At 40.7% G+C, this 15,911-nt stretch overlaps 1 protein-coding gene across 1 annotated transcript in view; it reads left to right on the top strand.

The window, feature by feature from the left end:
* Nucleotides 1-15,911, top strand: part of Shg (DE-cadherin) — a 98,612-nt gene that overhangs the window by 653 nt on the left and 82,048 nt on the right. The gene's annotated exons all lie outside the window — the stretch shown is intronic.

Consider the following 15,911-nt stretch of genomic DNA (forward strand, 5'->3'; position numbering starts at 1 on the left):
CGTAATGGTGGGGCGAACGGGGCCTTAGGCCTCGTCCGTAAATACCGACTGCGCCCGCATATATGCTCGGTTGTTGTCTCTCTGTTTCCGCGAAAAGGAATACGTTCCTTCGACTCGATCGCTCTCGCAGGCAAATATTCGTATCTGGACACCTGTCTGGTAGGATTAAACTATTCCGTCGTGCTCGTGGGGCTGGGAAACGCGATAAGAGAGACGCTGTCGGTCTACGAACGCGCAAACCACGACGTCTTCTTTCCACTTTCGTAATCCAAAACCAGTAGCCCGGCTCTGTTTTTCTTGGCGAGAGATATCGGATGGCAAGGTATCGGGTCGAGCGATACGAAACGCGTACCCTGAGAAAACCAGGTACACGTACCGATAGTCCCTTCCACAGTACTTTCATAGAGAGTGTGCGCGCACCTTCGTTCCGTGGGAATTTTCGAATATGAGATTAACTTCGCGAGCCTGTGTATATTCGAGGCGAGAAGGTGCTGTCGTAAAATTGGAAATTCATGGGAACGACGATCAACGCGCGACGACCAGGGGGCGTTCACTGGAAATACACGCTCCTCTGCTTCGGGCGCGATTTCAATTTTGATCTGTTGAACTCGAGGCGTGGTATTCTTCCCGATTTCTTTTGTAGGAATCGGTCCCTCGCATTTCCCCCGACGCTCGAGGCTCGACTTTGACTGGCAACGCGAGACGAGTTGCGGAATTTCCTTCGCTTTTTCGCGTCTCTACGTCCCGCTTTAGGAGCGTCCCAGCGACTATCCTCGGAGAGAATTTCATTGTTCCTTTCCACGGGAACGCTCGCGCAAAAGTGGGAGAGTAACGGATAGAGAGGAATTTACCCCGAGCGAGAGATCTTTCGAGTCGTGCTTTTGTTTCCGCGGGACTTGAGCAGCGAGATAAGCTGTCTAACTTTTTAACTGGACGAGGACAGGCGGACTCGTGGCAGTTTATTAATTGTATTCCTAAGTGGGAGTAAACAGCACGTCTGTCGTTCGATACTCAGGAAACCTCTAACTGCGTGGATAGTGCTTCTAGACGTTCTTTCGTTTGGATTTAATCGACCAATCTGTTTCAAGTCACGACACCTGGGAGCACACCTCTCCCTTTTTCCAGACAATTTTCTCAGATAAAGGGATCCTAAGAAAATCGACTCTTCGCCAGTTTGTATCCGTATCTCAAAGAGAACAGCACAAATATGTATATATACTCTTCCATTTATCGAAGAAATTTGTTTGATTTCTTCTAAAACCCTAAGTCGACCGCCAGTCATCTTACAGACCCGTGTTACAAAGGCTCTCGTTCATTACCCTGGAATGCGCGCGTTCGTCCATTGACTGTTACACGATCGGGTCAGATCTTACGTAACCCTTTGTCGTGAGATAAGTTGAATGAACGGTGAAATATAATCGACAGGCTCTCGGTTGTCAAAGCGTCCGAGGGGACGGTGGTTCGCGCTGGTCTTTTCTCCGGTGGTTAGGAGACAGCAGCGGACGGGTCGCGTGAGGAGCAATGTTAGTTCAATAAAGCTAAACTCGTTAATCGAGGCGAGAGAGATTCGTTTGGACGTGGCACGGCCGAGGCAATCAGGGTCGCGTTCCATTTCGTCAAGTTGGCCGCATAAGGATTCGGCCTGGAGAGAAGAGATTCGAGAGGCCTTCGAGGAACCTTACTCGGCGTAATCTTAAACCACTGCCAGCCGATTTCAAAGTGCTCTCCTCGGTGCATTCCTCGGATTTTTCCCTCTCTTCGTCTCTATCCCCCCCACACCCACAAGCTCTTCTCGCCCTCCTGGTTCCCCCTGTTGGTTCTTTTCCTTCCCACGAAAGAATGCAGCTTTAAGCTGCAGCAACAGCAGCGCGCACGCCACGCAGTATGGCTTCCTTTTCCACCCTTCCTCTCGCCCCCTTCTCTGCTTCTTCTCCCCCTATCCAGTTTTCTCTTTCTTTCCCGCAGCTTCTCGCCGTTTCATCCTCTCGCCACTCGAGAAATTCCCGAAGACGCTGGACCGTGAACGAACGTAAACAAAGCGATCTGTATTATGCAAAACGTTCAAACTGGCCGATAACCGATTCGAGAATTCAGCCTCGAGGCGAACCACGCGTTACCGCGTCGTGGATCACCTCTGACCATCGAGATCCAGAGGCATTAGTTTCTCGTTGCGGTACTTTTTACCTGTTTTCGATTTATTTTGCCACTGTTGAACATCGATTATTACATTACACGCAAATAGAACGGAATTTGAATAGGATTATTTGATCGTATTTGATATGGGGTAGAAGTTGCACGCTGGAGTTCTTTATCGATATTCCAATTCTGACTTATCGCGTGCCGTTTGTCAGCCAATAATAATCATCGTGAAAGTTTGACGGAGTTCTGAATAGAAAGAGAATTGTACGGGTGGTATAGTTTTATGGATGGAACGAAAACGGTTGGTCCCTCGAGGCTGTTCCTCCTAGGAATTGCATCGTGGACAAATAGTCACAGTACACTCGCTATATATTCAATAGTGTTTATGGTGTTAGGGATGATGTGAGATTTTGTGACAAAGCTGGTCTAATTCGCTAACGTAATAGCTCGAATAAAATATAATATTAAAATAGTGAAATATTAAATGTTCTAGGTGCATAGATATATACATGATTTTAATTTCTTTCATTTTAAATAATTTTGAAACAATTTCCTCACGTTTTTACGTTTTATAAAAAACACTTTACGAGGCTTCCTTTATAAAATAGCTTCCAGTGTAACTAATTAAAACAGAACCTAAAATTAAATTTCTACGCTAGCGTTCCTATATTTATCCACGTTCTAATGCATTAAATTGGGTATGCGTCTGTGTTCGAGCGTGAACTGTTTTTTGTTGGCTCATCCATATATGGACTCTTTTTATTGAAACAGTTTCACTGCGAAATATTTCATCTTCCTTTATTTCGTTCAACACTCGAATGAATAGATTCGCTTTAAAAGGTAGTATTAATTGCATCTTGCATCTTTTACACGCGGCATGAATTATTCGAGTACTTAAATACTCTCTCGGTACCATACCATTGGAATGTTTTAATCTTCTAATACATGAAAATTCTACGAGTACATAGTTTCAATTTTAATCCAGAGAACCTCGATCTATGAATAGATAAACTTTCAAACAGTCGATTCTTTTCATCTCGAGTACTCAGGTTTCGAACGATTAACTAAACGATTATACCTAAATTAAACGAAGCCTGTCGTGAAAAGTGTGCCATTACAAATGTATACTCCCTTCCGAATATCCTCACGAGAACGTTGCTCTGCTCGCGTACAAAGTCCCTGTAAAAACCATTCTTTCATAGGAGAGCATAACCCTCTTATTTTGCCTTCAAAGGAGCGTCTCTCAGCCAGGTCGAGATTACGTAAGGAAAAATCCGTCCGAGGATATCAGTCTTTTGCGATCCTGCCCCGTCCTTTGTGGAAAAATTAAACGGATTTGTCGCTGGATATCGAGAATCTCGGCGAGGCTATAGCTTTCGGCTCGCTTTGACGAGTTTCGTGCTCGCATCGTTGCGAGAACGAATCCTTCAAAGAATTCCTCTCGAAAATCACACGAAGGAGTCGAAGGTGGCTCCTACTGGTATTTGAACGGAATCGCGAGCGAAAAGTAAACTCGATTCGGTTGGCGACCACAGAGTCGAAGAAATCGACGCGCGGAAAGGGTTGAACGAGAGACGAAGTTTCGCCTTAGTCATGGGAACTTCGCGATTTCCCTGGGAAACGAGAGACAAAGCAAGCTGCTAGGAAAGAAGATTTAGTAATGTAAATGGGGTAACGAGCTCGATCTCGACTTCCGTCATTTCTGGATTACATTTCCTCGGATTTCCTCGCTTCCAAAGAGAACTCGATCCTAGATTCGCGTTAATCTGGGACTTTGCCTACTGTCGAAGTGATTTTATTTATCGACCTTTTCACTAGTCGTTTCCTATTCGAGAAGATATATTCTAGGTCAGGTGTTCTGATACCCCGACAATTCTTGTTCAGCTTGTTGATTTACTATTATAATTCAAGGTTAATTATCTTTGCATTATAAATCGTCTGCTTTAGAGGTTCCAGTACATACTGCATATTTTACTCAAATTTTTGGAATGAAAATTCGCTTATCTTGGAACTTCGCTTAACTTGGAAACAACGTCAAACAAGGTATTAAGTTGGACGAACTTTTTTATTATGTGTATGCTCCCCTTTGAAGTTATGTTCACATGTTTGGAATATCTTACATATATGATGAGATAGAAATCTAATTACAAATTATTTATGTGTAATCTTAAATGACAGTGTTTAGAAATTATATTTAATAAGCGTCCTGTTATATTATAATGTATATATTGTTGTATGCATAATAGTTTTCGTAGCCTGGAACAAAATATCATACATGCGTGTATTATATGTACATATGGCGCTTCTCGGCCAGCGCAATAGGTTTGCTTGATGTTATTAGATTACCTTTACTACCTGATTGTTATAATGAAGATAATTATTTTGCGTCAACATTCGATAGTATGACATGACAAGTATTCCTTCTATTGCCTCATTACATTTATGGTAATTTTGGAAAACTTCATTTTGCATACTACTTATACATAACTTTAGAATTATGCAGACACTTGAAATATTCAGACGACAGATGTGCTTAACTGGGTAACACTGTGCTGCTCTGTTTTTAATAACACTAGTATTATGAATATACTGTTTCCATTGACATTAACTTAATTTGTTATTAATACTGAAAATTCTTGTTAATAAGTTACTCAAGTTTCTCTTTATTCAAAATAGTTTCTTTTCTTTCAAAATGTGCCAGAAGAGAAGGGAAAAATAATAAAACAATTATTTTTCAGTTTCTTGTATTTTCATATTAAAAATATACATATATGCATCGTTCCCCATAATTAAACTTATACAGAACATTTCTGCAAACTTTATATTTATTTTAAATATAGAAAGTTAACCATCCATCAATAGCTTGAGTATTAAAATTTTAAAAACTTCAAAAAGTGGAGTTCGTCACTTTTCCTTTGAACGGCTCATGTATAAAACGGTTAGTAGTTCCGTTATTTAAACTTAAAGTAGGAAAAAATTAAAAGAAAAGTTGGATGGCGCAGACCTACCTGCATTACTGCGCACTTGCGCACTATAGAATCATATCATTCGAAATTAAAACCAGTCATTTTTTCTTCTGAATATCTTATCTCCACAAAATTATTCCTGCGAATTCTCATTTATTTAGAAACTGAATTATTCGTGAGCATAAAAATACATTAACTCCGAAAAATTATTCCCATGAATTCTCAGTCGATTAAAAACTTATCATTCGTGTACGCAAAAATACCTTATCTCCGATAAACTATTCTTACGAATTCTCATTCAATTAAAAATCGCATCATTTATGTACACAAACGTATCTTATCTCCGAAAAATTCTTCCTGCGAATTCTCATTCCGCTGAAACTGGTATTATTCGTGTACATAAAAACACCTTAGCTCCGAAAAATTCTTCCTGCGAATTCTCGTTTAATTCGAAACCGAATCATCCGCAAGCATAAAAGAAAACTTGGCTCATCGATCGTATAAAACTTAGCTCATCCGAGGCTACTCCCACAAATCATCATTCTCAGTCGGGGATCGAAGGATTTCCCGTTCGCGTGCGCGCGTCTTCCTGTATTTGTTATTACAGTCGCCTCTTTTTCGAGTGCGCGGCGAGATGGGAAGGTGGAAGGAAATAAATTAGGAAGAGCAGCAGCGTGATCGGCGAAGAAAAGACCGGTCGCGTCGTGGCACGGGGAACAATAAAGACGTAGAGGGAGGCCGAAGGAAGACGCGCGCGGGACGACGGTTAGAAAGAAGGAGGAGAAAGGGAAGGGAGAGAAGAGAAGTCGAGAGGACAAAGAGCGGGCCGGGGTCGCCGGCCGTTTGTCGTAGGTGCGCAGCCTGCACAGAACCAGTGTCTTTCAGTTTACGGCTCCGAACTAACGACCCTTCGCGGGACCTCTCCAGCCAGCAGCCCTCGAAGCAGCGGCAAAAGTTAACCCGCGGCCGAGTTTTAACCGCCTGGCACGCTGCTGGGGGTAACTTTGCTCGAGCTATTGGGCGTCTCGAGCTCGAACGACGCGAAAATTCCCGCCGACCAGGCGCGCGGAACGATGAACCAAGCTCGCGATGGAAAACGAGAGGGTGTTCGGTGGCTGGGAAGCTTTGAGAGACACTGTTACGTGGAAACGTGAAAGCAAGGCACGAAGTTGAAGGCGAACACGTGAAAGACCGCGCTTGTTTCTCCTGTTCCTTCTGAAAGAATCGAACCTAATCGCTCTTGAGTTGACGTAATCTCTGGCGATAAGTCGCGTCGATACTGTATCTGTGATAAGATTGGGAGAGCATTCTTTGCCGCTGTTCGATGATGTTGCCTCGACTTAACTATGAAATCTTCATGTTCTGTAGAAATAATTTCTAACTATGAGTGTATTGTAACTGGTATTGTTAAAGTCGAGGTTTCTGAATGAATAATCATATGCATAATGGAACATGAAAATTATTTAATTATAATTCGAACGATAACCATAGTGTGTTGAGAAATTACATTTTGAATTCTTGCAGTTTACAGTCCTTGTGTTTGCAGAATTTTTAATTAATATGTATGAGCACTTTAGAGCCCATGGGGAAAAGTTATATAATTTATAAAATACTAAAATTTTCTGTTTTATATGTGATTAAAACGCTGCTATTTTCCAGCCTTAGTTTCGAGCCTCTCTTCTAGCGTGAAAGATGATCACACTTACGTAGATTAATAATTACTTAGAATTCTTTATCAAAATGATTCTGATTTTTTAATAAGAGATCCTTTTATACTCGAAGCTCCCAGTAGACCATCTCCAAATTTTATCACCGCTTTCCATTCATCTCATGGATACTTAATTAGCTACTATTTACTTTCTTTGTAACAAGTTCTTGGTCCCTTCCTTTCGAGGTTTCTCTTCCTCTTCCACGAGCAGAGAAGTTGGAAGTCCCCGAGAGTAACTCGTCCGTGTATGGAGTAGATCGAATCGGGTTGAATCGAGCTGTATAGAGTGGGGGAAGGATTCAGGAGTGATTCATTCGCTGTGATGTGTAATACGTTCTCGTCACCTCGCGTGAAACCCCGTCGAGAATGACGAAGATTTTGTTTCTGGTATCCCTTCGTTGACGAGCAGCTGCTCTCTTTTCCTCCTCCTTCTCTCGGCTGCTTTTCGACGCTGTAAGAGCGCAAGGGATGCGTGTCCTGGATCGATGCACGCGCCGTGGCGAGCTCATACAACACGATGCCGAGAATTCTGAGTAGGATCGGTGACGGCTCCGTGATGGTCGAATAAAGGTGGCTCGAGCAGGAATTGAAAAGAAATGCAATTCGAGAATCAGAATAGACTGGGATGGATTGGAAGATGGCGCTGAAAACGCGATGTATTCCTGGGGACTCGAACACCTGTTAACTCGCTCCAAAGGGCTCGTCACGTCGCTGCATTTTCTACACGCCTATGTATAAGACGGAGTACTTATTTATTATTAGAGTAATTTCGTTTTTGTGAAACGACTCCTTTCATTGAAACTACGAACTTATTTTTGATCGAGTTACTGAATTTTTTCGACCTTAAATTATTTGTAATTACTCAAGATTAAAGTGTATATTTATGAAAGAGGTGTATATTTCGCTCGTTTTACTTTTTACTGAAATATGGAAGAAATGAGCTTTTTTCAATTGGTATAATATTTTTAATTATTGTAGCTAAAAATCTGCATTTACAGAGTGGATGTTTCGTATGGTCATTTCTTGGATTACTGATTTTTTTTTTACTTTTTTTTCTGCCTGCTTTTGATAAGTATATGTGTCACGATATTTGTTATAATATTTAGAATTATTTCATTGAAAATGTGAACGTTGTAAGCTCCTGAAATGATACAACAAATCGGGCATTAAAATCGTCAAAAAATATTGTTAAGTGGATACAATTGTAATATTATTTATATAAATATTATACATAATGAGCACATTTTTACCACGTTCAGTACGCTTGAACCGAAAATATTTTTGATGGTACTGACTAAAAGTAGACCAACCTGTATTTTTGTTTTAAATTAACAGCCTTGTCATAATTTATATTACACGTAGGCAAGTCTCTATTTTAGTCGTTTTAAACACGCGAAACCAACACTTTAAACCAACCTCACTCAATCTCGCGAAAACTCTGCGAATAGAGCTATTTTTTCCAGCCTAATACGTTCCTGTCACGTCAATCAAATTCTTCTGGCGACATTTACCTATTAACTTTTTAACTGTAGGAAGCGTATATTCGCATCGGGAGCAAATAATGGTCTATTTGTAGAAGGCGTAAAAGTAGTACCTTTTTACATTGCAGTGCTTATTTCATTTGGAAACTTTGGAGGACTTCACAGTATTTCAAGTAGGAAACAATTACGCCCTGATATTATTTTTGTTATCAATTTTTCCATTTGGAATTGCTTACTCGTTCAATATGTCTATATTCCAACATTCTCAAATCTTTGAGTATTCCAATATTGCATTTCTATTAATTTGTTGCAATCATTGTTGCACCATATATAAATAAATATGTTTGAAATGTATAATGATGCCTTATCAGTAATTTGTAAACTGGAGCAGTACTTACTCGATCAGATACATTTCTGTTGTACACGCTACGGAAGCATATCACGAAAACAATTAAAAATGAACTAATTAATTGTGTTCGTTTGTTCAAATGCATTACACATGATTCAGTATCATATTTATTGCATTTATATATTTGCAATCGTTATTAAACGTTTCCAACAAATTAAATATTTCGTTTTGCCAAATGCAGAGGAACTTTCAAACTCCAGTTTCTCCATTTTCTTCAATTACTAAATACAAAAATACTTCAGTATACTAATAAAATTATAATTTATCATTTGGCATTTAAATAGATATAAAGTAAGCTACTCTATACGCACAAAATGATTAAAAATTCATTTCTCTTTTAAACTCTTGAAACCGCTGCCCGTGACCGCACATTACAATCGAATTCTTCTGAAAACTCTCCATTTAATTTTGTCCATTGCTATGTCCTGACCATCGCGGCCCATTCTCCGCTTTTGGCGATAGTAATTCACATAATTCACGATTCGGCCGTATTATCGGCGAATCTGTTCTAATTGGTCGGATTTGGCTGCAGCAGCAGCCGTGTCGGATTCGGTACGTCAGAGGCGAGACACTGACGTTCAATCGCGAGGCGAAACACATTTGCATTTGAAAATCGTTCCAGTCGGCCGTCAGCCGTTTATGATGAACGCGATTCATGACACGCGCGGACAACCGATGTGATTCGCGTGCGGATTTTCGCCTGACTGTTTCGCCATTTCAATTCCAATCCATCTCGAACTTCTTGCACTCGAGCCAATCATTCTCTTAGCTTTCAGGTTCGTTGCCCAAAATCGACCGAGACACTTCGTAAACCGTCCAGCTTCGTCGTCCCTTTGCTCGAACGTGGATCACGCGTATTCGACGCGGAACGCAGGTTGCAATTAATTTTAATTAATATCCGACAGTCGTGATAATATATTTCCCTGGACAGCCGATGCTCTCGCCAGATAACCAACAGCGATAACGATAAAATGTGAAATAAATTTCCCTTTTCTCTGTCCCTGGTTAGTTCGAGCGAATTCGCCGCGATCTCGAGGCGCGATTGTACTCTAGAACCACGTAAACAACCGCATTATCGAAACTTTTTTCTCGGTCTCTCGTTCCTCGCGCCGTTTATCCGTCGTTCTGGTTAATTTTGCCATTCGAAAGAATTACCTTCCGCGATGGTACGTGAGATCTTCGGTTGCGATTCGGACGAAGGATTGCGAATGGCCAACGAGCTAGCCGAGCGTGTTTCGAATCGTACCCATTTCAATGGCTTTGCATAGAGCAGAAACAGAGTTGCCGAAAAATTCATCGCTTCTTGTCGACTACGACATCCCTCTCGCGCGAACTTCCATTGCATCTTCGTAATGCAGAATGAACGTTAGACATCTCGTTGCGTTCATGGTTCTAATTAAACGCGGAAGGACAAAAGGGGAATGGAGACGAAGTTACTTTTGCAGTCTCGCGCAGACTCTAGCTCGAATTAATAACTCTCGACGCAATTAATTTTCTATGCACGCTCGCTATTCCACTGGCTCGTTTGTATCGAATATCTTGCGTCGTTTCTTGGAAACACGTTACTGTGCTTTGCTATTGCTTTGACTTGAAGCCTGCGAGATGTAAGAATTAGTGTTCTGGTTATTTCATGGACCACTTTCTTTCAACGATACAGTTGAGCTTCATAATTTTAGACGAGTGTGATCTATTATATGTTATGTTTAAAAAATAGTAGATATGTAAGTATCTCATAAGTATATGAGATCTATGAGATACATACATACTGAAAATATATTGATAACTGAACCACCATGTTAATATTGAACCGTGCTGCTTATCTCTGAATGAAATTTGTAATTCTTCGAAGGTCGTGGTTTAATATCAGTATGATGCTTCAATTTTTAGTATGTATCTCATAGATACTGCGACGTTCTGAGGGTTAATTGCTCTAGTTACTAATTCCAGAGTCCATCCTAAGAATTTTATTCTAACGACAAATTTCAATCTCGATTAGAAGATACCTTGCATTTAGTAAGTTCCCAACTTTTCGTTATGCTCTGTTTTTCTGTCGCTCCTTTCTCTCTAAGAAATGAGAGGAAGAAATCTAAGAAATGAAAAGAGGGGTGCAAATGTCCTACTTGTCCTCCCCCCTGACTACGCCCTTGCATACACTGCGTATGGCTATCCAATTTCTTTCTTAATTCAATTACGTTTTACTTATTATGTACTCGCGTAAATAAAACCATAAAACAGACAATGATTACGTACATATAAAAAAATTAATATTCATTCTCTTAGGGGTGAATCTACGCTTGCAACAAATCTGCTCTAATATATTAAAATAAAAAATTAGGAAGCATTCTACAAGTTTCCCATAAAACTGTCCTGAACTCTCTCGAGCTTAATCACAGGGAACATTACGCAGCATTAGTCAACTCGATTGAAGTAAACTCAAGAGAAGGCATCGTCCATGGCTCATGCCCAAAAGCTCGCAAAACGGGCGAATCAGAAATTCTTTCTCAATTCTTTTTCCCCCTTCCCCTTTTATCTTCCAGTTTACGAGTTCTAAATCTGCCCGAGGGAAATCGAAATGGGAGCAGCTTGCGCAAATTTGCATTCGCCGGTGTACGAACGCGCATTTTGTGCAGCGAGTCCTCGCCAGTCCAATCGCGCCGAGACTAGTTTTACTATCGAAGGAAGTCTGTCACTGTGGCGGGGCGTTTGACGTTTCCCAATCTTCGTGGAAAGCAACGGTACATCGTCCCGAAGCGATTACCTTTAATCGACCGTTTTTATCGTGCCCCTGCTGCTGGTCCCCGCCCGTTGTTAGCGCATTCAACCCCATTTAGCTTGAACTTTTACGATCCTGGTATCCGTAAAGGAAGGCTAGTTATATCTCCTTCCGTTCGTGTCTCGATAGTTTACCGAGGGAAGATTTTATTTGGCCGCGGAACGAGCGAGCACGAAAATAGGACGAAGGCGAGGGTAGCGCGCGCGCTGGGTCGCCCTTTGAAAGTCGCGTGGAGCGTTTATCGAGCTGTTTGCATCGATTGGATTAAAACTGCTGTCGCGGATCGTTCGTGCAATTGCCGAGGAAACTGCGAGGCAGGGAAAATCGTCCTCCTTCCCTCGGTTCTCTCTCTAGTTTCAACGTTAGTGGAATTTGGTCGGTTTAACCTTAGTAGTCGCAAACGTGGAGTTATTAAACGTCGTAACTTCGTGTCGGTGCTCGGTCGCGCGCTCCATCAAGCTCTTCTTACAATTAGTAGATCCATTACTCCAGGCTGAGTCGAGTTCCAAGACCCGGGCACACGTGCACCGACTAGAGTGTGTTGGAGCGTTTCTGTCGCGAACGAGTTTTGTACTGAAAGGGACCCTCGATGTAACGAATAAGAAGGGATTTGTTCGCGGTTCGAAAATCGATCTCTCGACAATGCTTGTGGCGTGTTTTATTAATTCAGAGCAGTGTTGGATGATTGTTTTTTACATTACACCCTTCCACTTCACATGGCAAATTTAATAGAAGCGCGCAATAAAATACTTGGTATTTCGTTTACGCAAATAAATTTGATAAACGTTCTATTGAAAGAGGAAATGAAAAGTGTAATATAGAGGGTAGCCACAGTATATGTAGCATTATTCTAAAGATTCGCAGGGGAGCTCAAATGGAATATAAAATATTCAATAAGAATATCCAAGCTGTCTCTATTCGGCAATAATAATACCTTGCAGTTAATATATTTATATGCTAAACTAACAATCAGAAGATTCTGTAATTTCACAAATGCACCCGAGAGCAGAAATAGACGAAAAAAGTCTAAATACATTTGGTTGTATCTCTTACGGTTTAGCGTTTCTTAAAGTTTCAAGAATTCGAGATTCGTTTTCTACACACATCTAGGATCTAAAGAGGTTGATTCATGTTGGCGTACCCGACCTCGTGCATCCATTAGTTGTTCAATTTTAATGTACACTGTTTCTAAGCTGACCTACAATCACCTGCGTTCGTGTCACGAATCCCAGGTATATTCTTAGAGTCAACTGAGTTGTGTAATCATCTAATCTTTTTGACGGGAACTTACCATGTACAGGCGAATACGTTTGCAAAGTAGACACAGCAGGCTGCAGTTTATGATAATTCGATTGTATCGAAAGAAGTGGGCGTTCACGTGCCTAAGGAAATACCTGTGGAAAGAAGAAAATCGCGGGAAAAGAAACGGGTTTCGGGAGCCTCGTAACTAGGGATTAAAAAGTTCCAGGATGAAAAGGGAGCGGCGAGATATCGCTCTGGGCCCGAAAGCAGTAACTTTTAAACGAAAGCACGCGAAAGATTGAAGGAAAAAGGGTTTCGTGGAACGTGATAAACTCTCGTTTCTTGGTTACTTCTCTCACGGTTCGGTACTAAGCCAAACAACTTTAAAGAGTATTCTCAGTTCGAGACTAGCTTACAAAGAGATTCTTTTCGTTTGATAAATCTTAAACGTGTAATTATTTGAATCCTCTTGATGCATTTTCTCGATTTTTTTTCTATCTGTGTGTTACCTGAAAGAGATTCGGTACGCATTAAATACTGTACATTTTATACGTACATTCGTACTAATGCAAACGAGTAAAATAATAACGAGACTACTACAATATTTAAAAGTTAATCTTGGTAAATGCAGGTATGACTACCCTTGAGTAGTTTCAATTACAGTTGCAGTAAAAATTTCAAAAAGTTTCATATTTTCAACATGTCATGAACTTTTTGAACGTACAACGAAATTAATTTCATTTTTTAATGCACTGTCAGTTACTTTAAACTCAATTTCCCGCCTCAGTTGTAGGTCAGAACATAACTACATTTATCTAGATTAATCATTTCCTCTAGTTTCTCTGTACATAGAGACATCCTTTAAAGAAATTTCGAACATTTCTACATAGATATTATTATCAAATATAATTAACTTAAATAATTCTCGAATATATTAGATCTGCCAGAAAATTCTCTTCGATTCTGCATTTTCTTTTCACCTAAAATCAGACAGAACCTGTCAGCAGACCTAATATTTCAGATATGTAACAAATCCATGTAAAAATGTCAAGCTGCTATGCTCTATTGTTCAACAACAAAAATACTTCCAACTGAATCTCCAAATAGGAACACACACTATTCTAATCTCAATACTACGACTTCGCTATCAGATGTCTTATTGAAGCCAGCTTCTTTCCTCCTCCAGTTTTCTTCTAGGTAGGAAAGTCGGGTCTACTCGCGATATAAGTATCGGTTGTGTGTTTAAATCGTTACTACCTTCCGAGCCCCGAGTTTGTCCACGTTGAAGTGTCTTTTATTCCAGCTCGATCAACCGCGAACAGCCCTGGAATCGTACCCCTGGGAACTCGTTTCTGGGAAACACGGTCCAATACGTAAACATCCATTACTGGAACTTTGTGTTTCGCTGGTCGATCTATGAGCACGAGGAATGACGGGAAACGTCGTCGTCGCGACTCTGAAACGATTCACCGTCGCGCACTCGACGACGCCTACTCGACGCTCTCTCGTCTTGTCTAACCGTGAATATCGCTTGCCTCTGCAGAATTTCCACATCTTTACGCCCGTAGTCTTCTTCCAGGGCCTCTAAGCCTCTTCCTTTTCCCCTCTTTTCCTACTCGGCCCGTTGGCTCTATTAAAAGCGAAAAATTCTTCCTCTAGATCGGCTGTAAAGCTGCTAATTATCTCCTTGCGCTTAGTTTTCTTCCGCCTCTTTTTCCTACGTCATCTAATTATTACGGATGCAATAGATATTAAAGCGAGATGTAGGTATAATAAGATGCGGTGTTCTTTAGGAAAAGAAACTACAAGCTGTCTCGCTGTATGTTTAGAAATGAAAAATAAGTTCCTTTACATAGTAAGGAATTTTAGCAACCTTTCGAGGATCGCAGCTCCTCGTTCTATGCTACTCAAAGTATAATAAAAATGCACCGTGCCTTCGTTAATTGATTATCGATCGACTTTGCTTTTGATTAGGGATGAAGGCAAGAGCTGTCGACTGACAAAGGACAATTAGCTACTTTAAACATCACAGATTTTGATACTTTTAGGATAATGATTGAAAAATAATGTACCAGCGATGTTTCGACCGATTCAGTTTCGTTCAGTAGTATCGTTCCTAGAATGGCGTGTTCGAAAGTAAGTGGAAGGTCAGTGTCTGCTGCGCGCTGACTATAGTACGCGACCACGTAGTACTCCAGCTTCTTCCCAAGAAACACGGTACAACTAGAGACACTATACACATAAGCGCGTACTCTCACAGGTACGCTGATACCGGTACCAGCTCCTCTTCTTTCCAGTTTGCGTCCTCGACTCTTCTTTCCACCATCATCCCTTCTCTCGTTCCGTCGGTTACGCGGCTGACTCGCGCTGTTGCACCGCCTGGGACGTTTCTACGAGAACCGCAGACGAAGCAGGGGCTCAGTCGCTCGAGTTCCGTGGAGTTTAGGAACTGCATTTATTTTGATGTTTACATGCCTTAAATATAAATAAAACATTTCTAGTACATAGCTCCGTAACTTCGAAGCTAGATGATCAGAGTTTTCTTTGACAATGATGCAGGGAAATAATAGCAGGCGAAGTTTCTACGCTTACTAGGAATGCATCTGTGAGTCTTCGTAAAATATTCGCTCTCGAAGCCACAAGTTGTATAGGAATATGGGTTGTAACTATCTTTGGATTATTTCTGCAGAGAGGTTATTCTGACTACGAATAAGACCAGTCATGTAGTATTTTGATAAGTGAATTCAATTTTGTCATACAGTTAATACAGAATATTTCCGTACTATTACTTTCTACATTTATTATTGCTAAAATAAAATAAGAATTTATATTTGAAATATTACAAAGATTCTTGAATATTTAATAACCATTCGAAAGTAAGGTCGTCTTACTTTCTTATCAAAATATGCATTTATTTCGTGACTTTCTTTACCTCATTTAATGCTATTACATTGGCTTTTGTACAAAAGCAAAAATGAAATCCACTTCATCTCTCTTCTCTGTCATTTCGTTGTATTCTTCTTAGTTGTCTCCTAAATCCCCGAATTTTACTATGCTTTTCAACGAACTAACGATACGAGCACGAATGATGCTCTTTCTCCCCGTAACCGATGAAACGACGAATGATAGAGGGAAAGATAGAGGATTGTACAGTTGTTCGATACCATGCAGGGAATGAACGTCTCTAACAACG

Source organism: Calliopsis andreniformis, chromosome 9, assembly GCF_051401765.1.
Source record: "Calliopsis andreniformis isolate RMS-2024a chromosome 9, iyCalAndr_principal, whole genome shotgun sequence".
In the NCBI taxonomy this organism is placed as follows: domain Eukaryota; kingdom Metazoa; phylum Arthropoda; class Insecta; order Hymenoptera; family Andrenidae; genus Calliopsis; species Calliopsis andreniformis.